The sequence below is a fragment of the Lactuca sativa genome, chromosome 5 (assembly GCF_002870075.4).
Source record: "Lactuca sativa cultivar Salinas chromosome 5, Lsat_Salinas_v11, whole genome shotgun sequence".
In the NCBI taxonomy this organism is placed as follows: Eukaryota; Viridiplantae; Streptophyta; class Magnoliopsida; order Asterales; family Asteraceae; genus Lactuca; species Lactuca sativa.
In genome coordinates, this window is record NC_056627.2 from 315,693,452 (window position 1) to 315,703,015 (window position 9,564).

The 9,564-nt window shown below is 33.6% G+C and overlaps 1 long non-coding RNA gene across 1 annotated transcript; it reads right to left on the reverse strand.

The window, feature by feature from the left end:
* Positions 1 to 6,858: 6,858 nt before the first annotated feature.
* On the reverse strand, positions 6,859 to 9,257 carry LOC128125939 (uncharacterized). The gene is made up of 3 exons (XR_008223246.1): positions 9,205 to 9,257; positions 7,466 to 7,559; positions 6,859 to 7,374 (listed from the first exon to the last, which is right to left on the reverse strand). It is a non-coding gene; the product is annotated as an uncharacterized LOC128125939 (long non-coding RNA).
* Positions 9,258 to 9,564: the final 307 nt, after the last annotated feature.

Genomic DNA, 9,564 nt, shown 5'->3' on the forward strand with positions numbered 1-9,564 from the left:
CTCACCAGTTGCGAAGATAAAATCTATTAGAGTGATGCTAGCGATTGCCACATTTCATGATTATGAGATTTGGCAAATGGATGTCAAGACCGCTTTCCTTAATGGCAAGTTGGCCGAGGATGTTTACATGGCTCAGCCAGAGGGTTTTGTCGATCCGAAGCATCCGAATAGAGTATGTAAGCTTGAGAAGTCCATTTATGGACTTACGCAAGCATCTCGCAGATGGAATCTTTGCTTCGATGAGAAAGTCAAAGAGTTTGGATTTGTATGAAGCGAAAATGAATCGTGTGTATATGTCAAAGCCAGTGGGAGCATAGTTAGCTTTCTCGTTTTGTATGTCGATGACATACTACTCATAGGAAACGACGTCCCGACTCTGCATGAGGTTAAGTCCTGGCTCAGGAAGTGCTTTGCTATGAAGGACCTCGGAGAGGCTTCCTATATTTTGGGAATAAGGATAGTAAGAGAAAGAAGTAAGAGACTAATAGGATTTAGTCAGAACACTTACTTAGATAAGGTACTAAAACGTTTTAGTATGGAAAACTCAAAGAAGGGAGAATTACCGATACAAAGTAACGCCAAGTTGAGTAAGACTCAAAGTCCGAGTACCGAAGCTGAAATAGCAGAAATGAGCCGAGTACCATACGCTTCCACAATTGGCTCAATCATGTATGCTATGACTTGTACTCGCCCTGATGTAGCCTTTGCTTTGAGCATGGTTAGCAGATATCAAGGGAATCCTGGCAGAGCTCATTGGATTGCGGTGAAGAATATCCTTAAGTACCTTCGGAGGACGAAGGAATGGTTTTTAGTCCTCGGAGGGAGTGATGACTTGAAGGTGAGAGGGTATAGTGATGCCAACTTTCAAACCAACCGAGACAACTACCGTTCGCAGTCAGGCTGGGTCTTTACCCTGAATGGAGGAGCAGTGACTTTGAAGAGTTCCAAGCAGGAAACTGTAGCTGATTCAACATGTGAATCAGAGTACACTGCAGCGAGCGAAGCGTCGAAGGAGGCAATATGGTTGAAGAACTTCATTGGTGATCTTGGAGTTGTACCCGTCATAAAGGAGCCCATGGAGATTTTCTGTGATATTGAAGGAGCGGTTGCCTTGACCAAGGAACCGAGAGATCATGGTAGATCCCGACATATCGATAGAAAATATCACTTTATTAGACATCGGGTAGAAGAAGGACAACTCGTAGTGAAGAGGATATCATCGGAGGATAACCCAGCAGATCCGCTTACGAAGGGACTGAGTATGGTTAAGCACTTGCAGCATGCTAGGAGTATTGGGCTGAAGGATGATATTAGCATAGATTAGATAGTAGTAGAAACGTGTAATAGATAAATGTAATTAACATTTGATGATTAAATAAAAGAGTATTATTTATGAGTAATGTTACTGTCTTATGTTAATTGTTTAACTATTGTTTCATTTTGCATGTTTTGACTTCCAGAATAATTGAATTTATTAAGAATAATCGAATTGTTCAAATTGTCCACAATCGTTCATATGTTGGAAGTAAATATGAATGAAGATTGTCATGAATTGGTGTGTAGCTTGTCTAAATGGTATTAGACATAGCAAAGGGTTGCTGCAACGTTCATGAGTGCTTATGAACTAGTTTTGAGCATTGGAACAAACCCGCGCTTGCTGGAATCACCTTATGGAATATGATAAAAAGGGTGATCGCAAGACGATAATATCATATGGTCTTAAAAACTAGATATATGGTTTGTTATTTGTTAATTGGTTGTACATTGAGAATGCGAAAACGCATCAGTAACTCGGTGTTATAAAACACATTGTTGTGTATAGTTGATTAATGAATAAGTAAATGCATATAAGTCGAAGTTTATCTGTTACTTTTATCCTAAGAGGGTAAAAGCGATATCTCGGCCGCTCGATGATTTGATTTGACTTATGTGCCGGGCCCGGTCAGAACTGAATTGATGTGTTCGATTAAGTTCTATGTCAAATGAATCGGAGATCGAGAAACCAAATGCTAGACAAATTATTCCATAGAATTGTCAGCATGATATCTAACAGAGGACTGTATGATCCCTTATCTAAAGGACAAGATTGATTAGATCAGAGTTTGACAGCGTCTTTGAGAGCTACGATTGCAAATCGAATTGTACTTGTGCATATAGTTACTAGACTTATCCAAGTGGGAGACTGTTGGAATAGTGTCTAAGGCTGCAACTATATTAGGCAAGTATGTGACCCGATTGTGCATGGTCCTTTTGGGTTGCCTTCACCATAACAACTTGACATGATGATTTATTATGAGAGAATAAATATTATTAATATATTATGAGAATAATTTAAGGAATAATAATATTGTTATTTGATTAATATAAGTCATAAAATTAATTAGAATTAATTTGGTGACTTAAAGAGATTAATTAAATAAGAGAGTATAAACTGTCAATTGTTTGATAATTACACTTTGGGCTGTAAATCCTTCATGGATAGGGTTGGACAATTTCTAGGGCTTGGGATAAGCCACAAATCGTCCAAGGGCTTATCTTGGAAATGATTTGGATTGCTTTGAGTAAAATTTATCCAATTAGGGTTTAAGGGTGAAACCCTAGGAGCCTTACAAGTATAAATAGACCCTTGGGGCAAGGGAAATCGGCACCTCTGAAAAAGCAAAGAAACCCTGGCCGATTTCCTCCTTCTCCTCTCTCTCAAATCATCCTCTTGCTAGTTGGTGTTTGCAAGCCATTAAAGGAGTGACATTTGTGACTCTAAAGCTCCAAGAACAAGAAGATCAAACAAGTGTTTTAAGGTAAGCTTCTAACTCTGATTTTGTATTGTTCTTATACTCTATTAGCCATTAGAAGTCTTGGATCCAATGCATGTTTAATTAGAGAAACCTAGATCCAAGCATTAGGGTTTGTATGTGCACATAGGAATGTTCATATGGCCAAAAACCCATCAGTTTTGCAGACTACCATGATGATTCAGCAGATCAGACAACGGTTGCAGACCGCATAGAGTCGGTAGAATAGTTACGCCGACCGGCGCCGATCTGAGTTGGAGTTTCAGCTCGGTGACATGGTACTCCTGAAGGTTTCACCCTGGAAGGGTGTGATTTACTTCAGGAAAAGGGGAAAGTTAGGTCCCCGATACATCGAGCCCTTCAAGATCACTGCCAGGGTTGGCAAGGTGGCGTATAGACTAGATCTTCTTGAGGAGCTTAGTCAGATCCACAACACTTTCCATGTTTCACAGATGCGGAACTGCATTCTAGATGAGGAGGCGGTAGTGTCGTTAGATGATATTCAGGTTGATGAGTGCCTGAATTACGTGGAGAGGTCGGTGGCCGTTCTTGAGAGGAAGGTAAAGGTTCTATGGAACAAGAAAGTACCTTTGGTAAAGGTACAGTGGAAGCACAAGAGGGGATCAGAGTGGACGTGGGAGCCGGAGACAGAGATGCAGGAGCACTATCCGGAATTTTTCGCACTAGCAGACTTCGAGGATGAAGTCTAATTCAAGTGGGGGAGAATTGTAACACCTCGACTCCCAGGTATATGTCTTAAAACCTTATATACATGTTTATGGACCTACTCGACAAGTTGGTTGCCCCAACTCGTCGTGTAAAGGCGGGTTAGTCCGCGTGGATTATTAGACCTACTCGACGAGTCGAAGGACTCTGACTCGACGATAAGGAGTTGGAAAATGAAACTCTATTTTTTAGTGTTTTAACCCTATTTAAGGTTCCTTAAGTCCTTTCCTCCATCCTCTTACCACCTCTTGACGGCCAGAAGAAACCCTAATCAACCTAGACTTGTTCTTGAGTGTTTGTGAGACTTAAAGAGTGATTTTGGTGCATTTTGTGAAGAAGGTTTAAAGTTTAAGGAGCTTCGAGCAAAGGAAAACTTGTGGATCTGACTCTACTTCATCTTGGAATCATTTTGAAGGTAACAAGTCGTTACCTTGACTTCCCTCTACCTAGATCTCTCCATACTTAATTTTAGGGCCATTTTAGCATATATGTGAACCATTTCTAGTATTGGTCATGATCTAAAGTTTTAACTTCAAATCTGGACTTCTCTAAGTCCCTATAGCCATAAAGTTATCTGATTTAGCAAGCTTGGGCCTTTCTCTTTGGGTTAAACCTTTCCCTTAGCTTGGTTTTGGCATTTAGGACCATGCATGTACGTAAAGTTTGCAACTTTACGTGGAAACCATGCCCTAGGAGGTTAGATCTGCGACATGGAGATTTGGGGTGGCTTAAAAACGTCTGGATTAGAAACGGACTGCATGAACTCGACGAGTCACATAGCCGACTTGGCGAGTCGGATGAAGATTGTCGGTATTTGATTCTGCATGAACTCGACGAGTCAGTTAAGGTTTTTCCAGACATCTGGACACGGATGGACTTGACAAGTTGGTTGAAAACTCAACTAGTCAATTAGGTTTTTGGTGATTTTTGAGCTCTTAAGGAAGTTGACGAGTTGCTAGCTGCAGGCTCATTATGCATGCTGTTTGTTTATATGATATGATTATATCTGTATGAAGATGGTATTTTGGGGGTAACTCACTAAGCCTTCGAGCTTACATTTATCGATTATTGTTTCAGGTACTTCTGATGATTACGGGAAGGCGAAGCCGTGATTGTGAACCTCCTTATATTTTTATGATTGGATTCTGGAATACTCTGACATGTTATATATTTTGTAATAATTATTGGTTTTGAAATGTTTTAAAAAGTTTAAATTTGGCATGATTTTTATAGATGTTACACATTCCCACTAGTGGTGGTATCATCATGACATGTTATATAAATTGAAACTCTCATGACCTTTCAAAATTCCCATAAACTCTCGTAAGCTTTTAAATTTCTAATAACATATAGAATGTTTAATTAACGTGAGATAAATAGATAAAAAAAACTTTATACCTATGTTTTAATCTTTTACAAAAATTTGATAATAATAAGCGACTTTAAAATTAATTAATAATAACATACTACAATAACAAATAAAATTTAATTACATTACATTATGTTATAAACATTGATATTTCAAAATGATAAAAAGAATTTTAAAAATACTCAAATACGTAATTTTTAAATCACTTAACCATAACAAAAGTTAAAACTAACACTAAATTAATAGTTATATTTAAATTTATTCACGAATATGCCGCAAGTAGACGTCATTAATTGATTTGATTCTAACAATTGTTTATTTTGTTATATCCTTCAAATTAAATAGTTACAATTTTACATATCAAAACAATATAAAAATTATTAATTCATAATTAATGTCAATAACATAATCATTTTCAACAACACATATTTGTCCAATTTTACCTATATATATGAATAACGTTTAGTTATCATTGCGACATATTTTATGATGATGTTACTAACTTCAATCCTACTAGTAAAAATACCGTCGTAACCTATTATTTAACTTATTTGAATAAACTATACATTTTGATTTATTCAATGAATACAAATTTTATTTATAATACACATAACACCCAAAAGTCTTGTCATATACCCTTTTCAATAAATAAAATATTGGCTAGCAATAAGGTTCACATACTCCACTGTCACTTGTAATAAAACGAAACCAAACGAGTTAAGTGATAATATTGAAAATATAATCCTACAAGTGGTAACCAAAATCAATCATGTTTAACTTTCTCGATAACAAAGGACTATGTGATAAGTGTTTAGATTTTCAAAGTATATGTTAGAAAATAGAAAGAACATTTTTTATGAATGTCTTAATAAGAAAAAATTAGAAAGATGCAATATTATCATAGTGCACCGTCTTATTAAGAAAAAGTTAAATGTTAGATTTTGAAGATATAAATCTATAAAAGTTGACCAAAATAAAACAAATTATTTTCAAAATACAAAGTCTTACAATGTCTTAATAGGTTAGATATTGAATCTATAATGCAATACTAGAAATAATAAGGGCTAGTTCCATATAAGCCCTTAGGTATAAAAAAATTATTGATTTTACCCTAGTACGTCTTTTAGGGTTAATAAAGCCTGCGGTTTTGTTTAATGAGTTTATTTATTGTATTTACAAGGTTTTACCCATTGTTGGCGGTATCCCTCTCTTAAGTTGGCGAGTTGGATCCTATGTGGAATCCTACATGGCAGTCAACGTGATATCCCCCTTTATATCAATTTCATCCACGCAAGACTCAGCCGACATTTCTCTCCCATGTAATAATGTCAACATCCTTTCCAAAATCAAGCTCCATAGGGATTTCATGAGGTAAGAAGAAGGGCAAAGTGAAATTTTAGCAGTGCCCTAATTATAAGGTAACAATGAATTTGATTTATTTCATGATCCTAAGTCGGTACAAGGAAGTTGTGGGTTTTTCAATTGAGTTGACGATCAACAAGATAAGGAAGACTTAAATAGGTTTACAGAACATAGACGGATGATGGCATTTATGCAGATGGTTGTTTTTTTGTTGGGAGCTATATTGTTCATGCTTGTTTTAGTAATGTACAAGATATAGTTGAATTTGATTTTTCGACATTGGTTGTTATGATAATGGTTGTTTTTAAAAGTACATTGCATATAATGGTGTTTGAATTGTACTAAATGGTGTTTGGATGGTACTAAACGGTACATTGCATAAGTACATTGCATAAAATGGTTTTAAAATCACTTTGCATAAAATGGTGTTTGGATAGTATTTGGATGATTTTAAAAGTACATTACAGAAAATGGTGTTTTAATTATTCTAAACGGTATACCTTAAAAGTAGATTGCACAAAATAGTACACCCATATTGTACTCTTTTAAATATACATTGCACAAAATGGTATTTGTAATTAAAAGTACATAATAAAAAGGGGTGTAACCATTACATATAGTTAAATTCCATAATACCAATATGTAGCAGCCATCCATTTGTACTAAAATGCCTAAGCAATTCACAAAAAAGGCATCCTAAAATGGTAAGAAAAGAACAAGTGGAAGTACGATGCAATCAACGGGTGTACTAACAAAAATGCCAAAACATGTTTACAAAAGTGGCAACCTATATCATCCCCACTACACCCCCTTTCTACCTAACCAGCTACTCCAAAGTGACTAGATTTGCAGACGAAGAAGAACCACCATCCTCATTGCCAATGGGGGGGGGGGGGGCAAGGGCTTAATGTAATGAGTTTGGAGCCAAAGGTTGTTTCCATTAACATGTTGTATGTTTGAAGAGTAACATTCAAGAAGTTTATCTTTAGGAAAGTATTAATTAATATATACATAAGGTGTTTGATGGATGAAATTAATTCCAATAATTGTATGCACACATGGAATCCCAGACAAATCATCATGTAATTTTCACATCCTCATCTAGCTTCAAACACATTTCCTTGACTATGAAAAATCAACCAAAAGTTTATACAGCTAGTAACAATCTTTGTTATGATTAATATAATTGTTAGAATGCATAAAATTAGTAATATACCCCTCATATTCTTTCCAAAGCGGTTCATTTTCCTTATCACTGTTGGACAAACATTAGAATTCCATCTTTGACTTTCCTTATTCATGTGGCAAACCTGTTCATAAAAGTATATCTTAGATTTTCAAAGAGGTTAGGCTTAACAAGAAAAAACCTGAAAGGTACAATGTTTTCAAAATGTATTATCCTAATAAGAAAAAAAAAGTTAAAAGATAACATTTAAATATGTTATATCTCAAAAATAAAATGTTGTCTTAATCAGGAAAAAGGTTGAATGATAAAAAAAAAAAAAAAAAAAAAAAAAAAAAAAAAAAATTCAAATCTAATAATATTAGATTTTCAAAGTGTATTGCTTTAATAAGAAAAAGGTTGAATAGTAGAAGTTTTTAAAGTTACAAAGTCTTAATAGGTGAGATTTTTAAAGTGCAATGTCTCCATCAGGAAGGTATTAAATGAGCGTCTTAATATGTTAGATATTAGCAGTACAACACTATAATTTAAATAGTAATATTTAAGATGCTTAAAGCACATTGTCTTAATATGAAAAAAGATATACAATGTTAGTGATGGGAACATAAATCATAGATGCTTAGATTTTCAAAGTACAATGGCTTAATAGTAAAAGATTATAAGAAAAAAAAAATCTTTATAGCTATATTTTACAATTGTCTACACATTCAAAGTACAATGTTATAATTGTCTAGATTTTTCAAGTATAGTGTCTTAGTAGGGAAAAAATAAAAGTAAAATGTCTAAATATGTTAGATTTTCAAAGTATAAAAGTCAGTGTAAAGTTTTAATGCGGTTAATGCAAATTCCAAATTTACCCTTCCGAGTATATTTTTAAATTATCTTAATACAACATTTATTTTTATTTCAAATATACATGCATCTCGTCCTTAATGGTTGTTTTCGTTTTCACAAATCATTTGTGTTTGTGTGTGTGTGTGTGTGTGTGTATATATATATATATATATATATATATATATATATATATATATATATATATATATATATATCAGGTTAGATTTTAAAACACATTTTCTTAATAGGAAAAAAACTAAAAGTTCAATTTCTTAATTTAGATTTTCAAAATACAATGTCTTAATAGGAAAAAAAAATAGAAGAAAATATCTTAATAGGCCAGATTAAAAGTACTATGTTGTAGTTGTCTAGATTTCCAAAGTACATTATCTATGTAGGAAAAAAAAGTATAATGTCTAATAATATTAGATTTTCCAAGTGTAAAGTTTTAATAAGAAAAAGTTCAAAGGTAAATAATTTGCAAAGTTTGTTGTCTTAATAAGAAAAAGAAATACAAATTACACTGTTTAATTATGTTAGATTTTGAATATAAAATGCTATATATGTTTACCAAAATCAAACAAGTTTAGATTTTCAAAATAATAAAAAAACAAACATGTTTAGTTTTTCGAAGTAGAGTGTGACTAGATAGAAAAAATAATAAAATTACAGTGTCTTAATAAAATGCTATATATGTTTACCAAAATCAAACAAGTTTAGATTTTCAAAATAATAAAAAAACAAACATGTTTAGTTTTTTGAAGTAGAGTGTGACTAGATAGAAAAAATAATAAAATTACAGTGTCTTAATAGATTTGATTATGAAATTACAATGTTTTAATAGAAGGTTATATACCTTATTAGACATTTTATTGTTACCTTATTAGACATTTTACATGTATATTAAGTAATCAGCAAAGTATAGTTTGGTTTATTACCTTGTCTGTAACACCTCCCATAACTTTAATGTTTTATCATATTCAGATACCCTGAAACCATGTGATACTTTTTAATTAGTATTTTAGTTAGTGAGGGTAGAAGAGTAAATTTACTTGCCTTTCGAGTTGGATCAGAATCCAACAGAAACAGAAAGCAGTTGTTTTGTTTGAAGTAATTGTGTAATGGGCTGTTGAATAGTTCCACCAGCTTCCCTATCAAAACAATAATAGACATGTTAGAAACCACAGCTAAGAAATGGAACCGCGGATTCCGACAGTGTTGGAATTCAAGATTCCATTTCTTGAAGTGTTTGGTTGACAATTTGGATGGAACACACTTCTATTGGATTTCTTGAAATT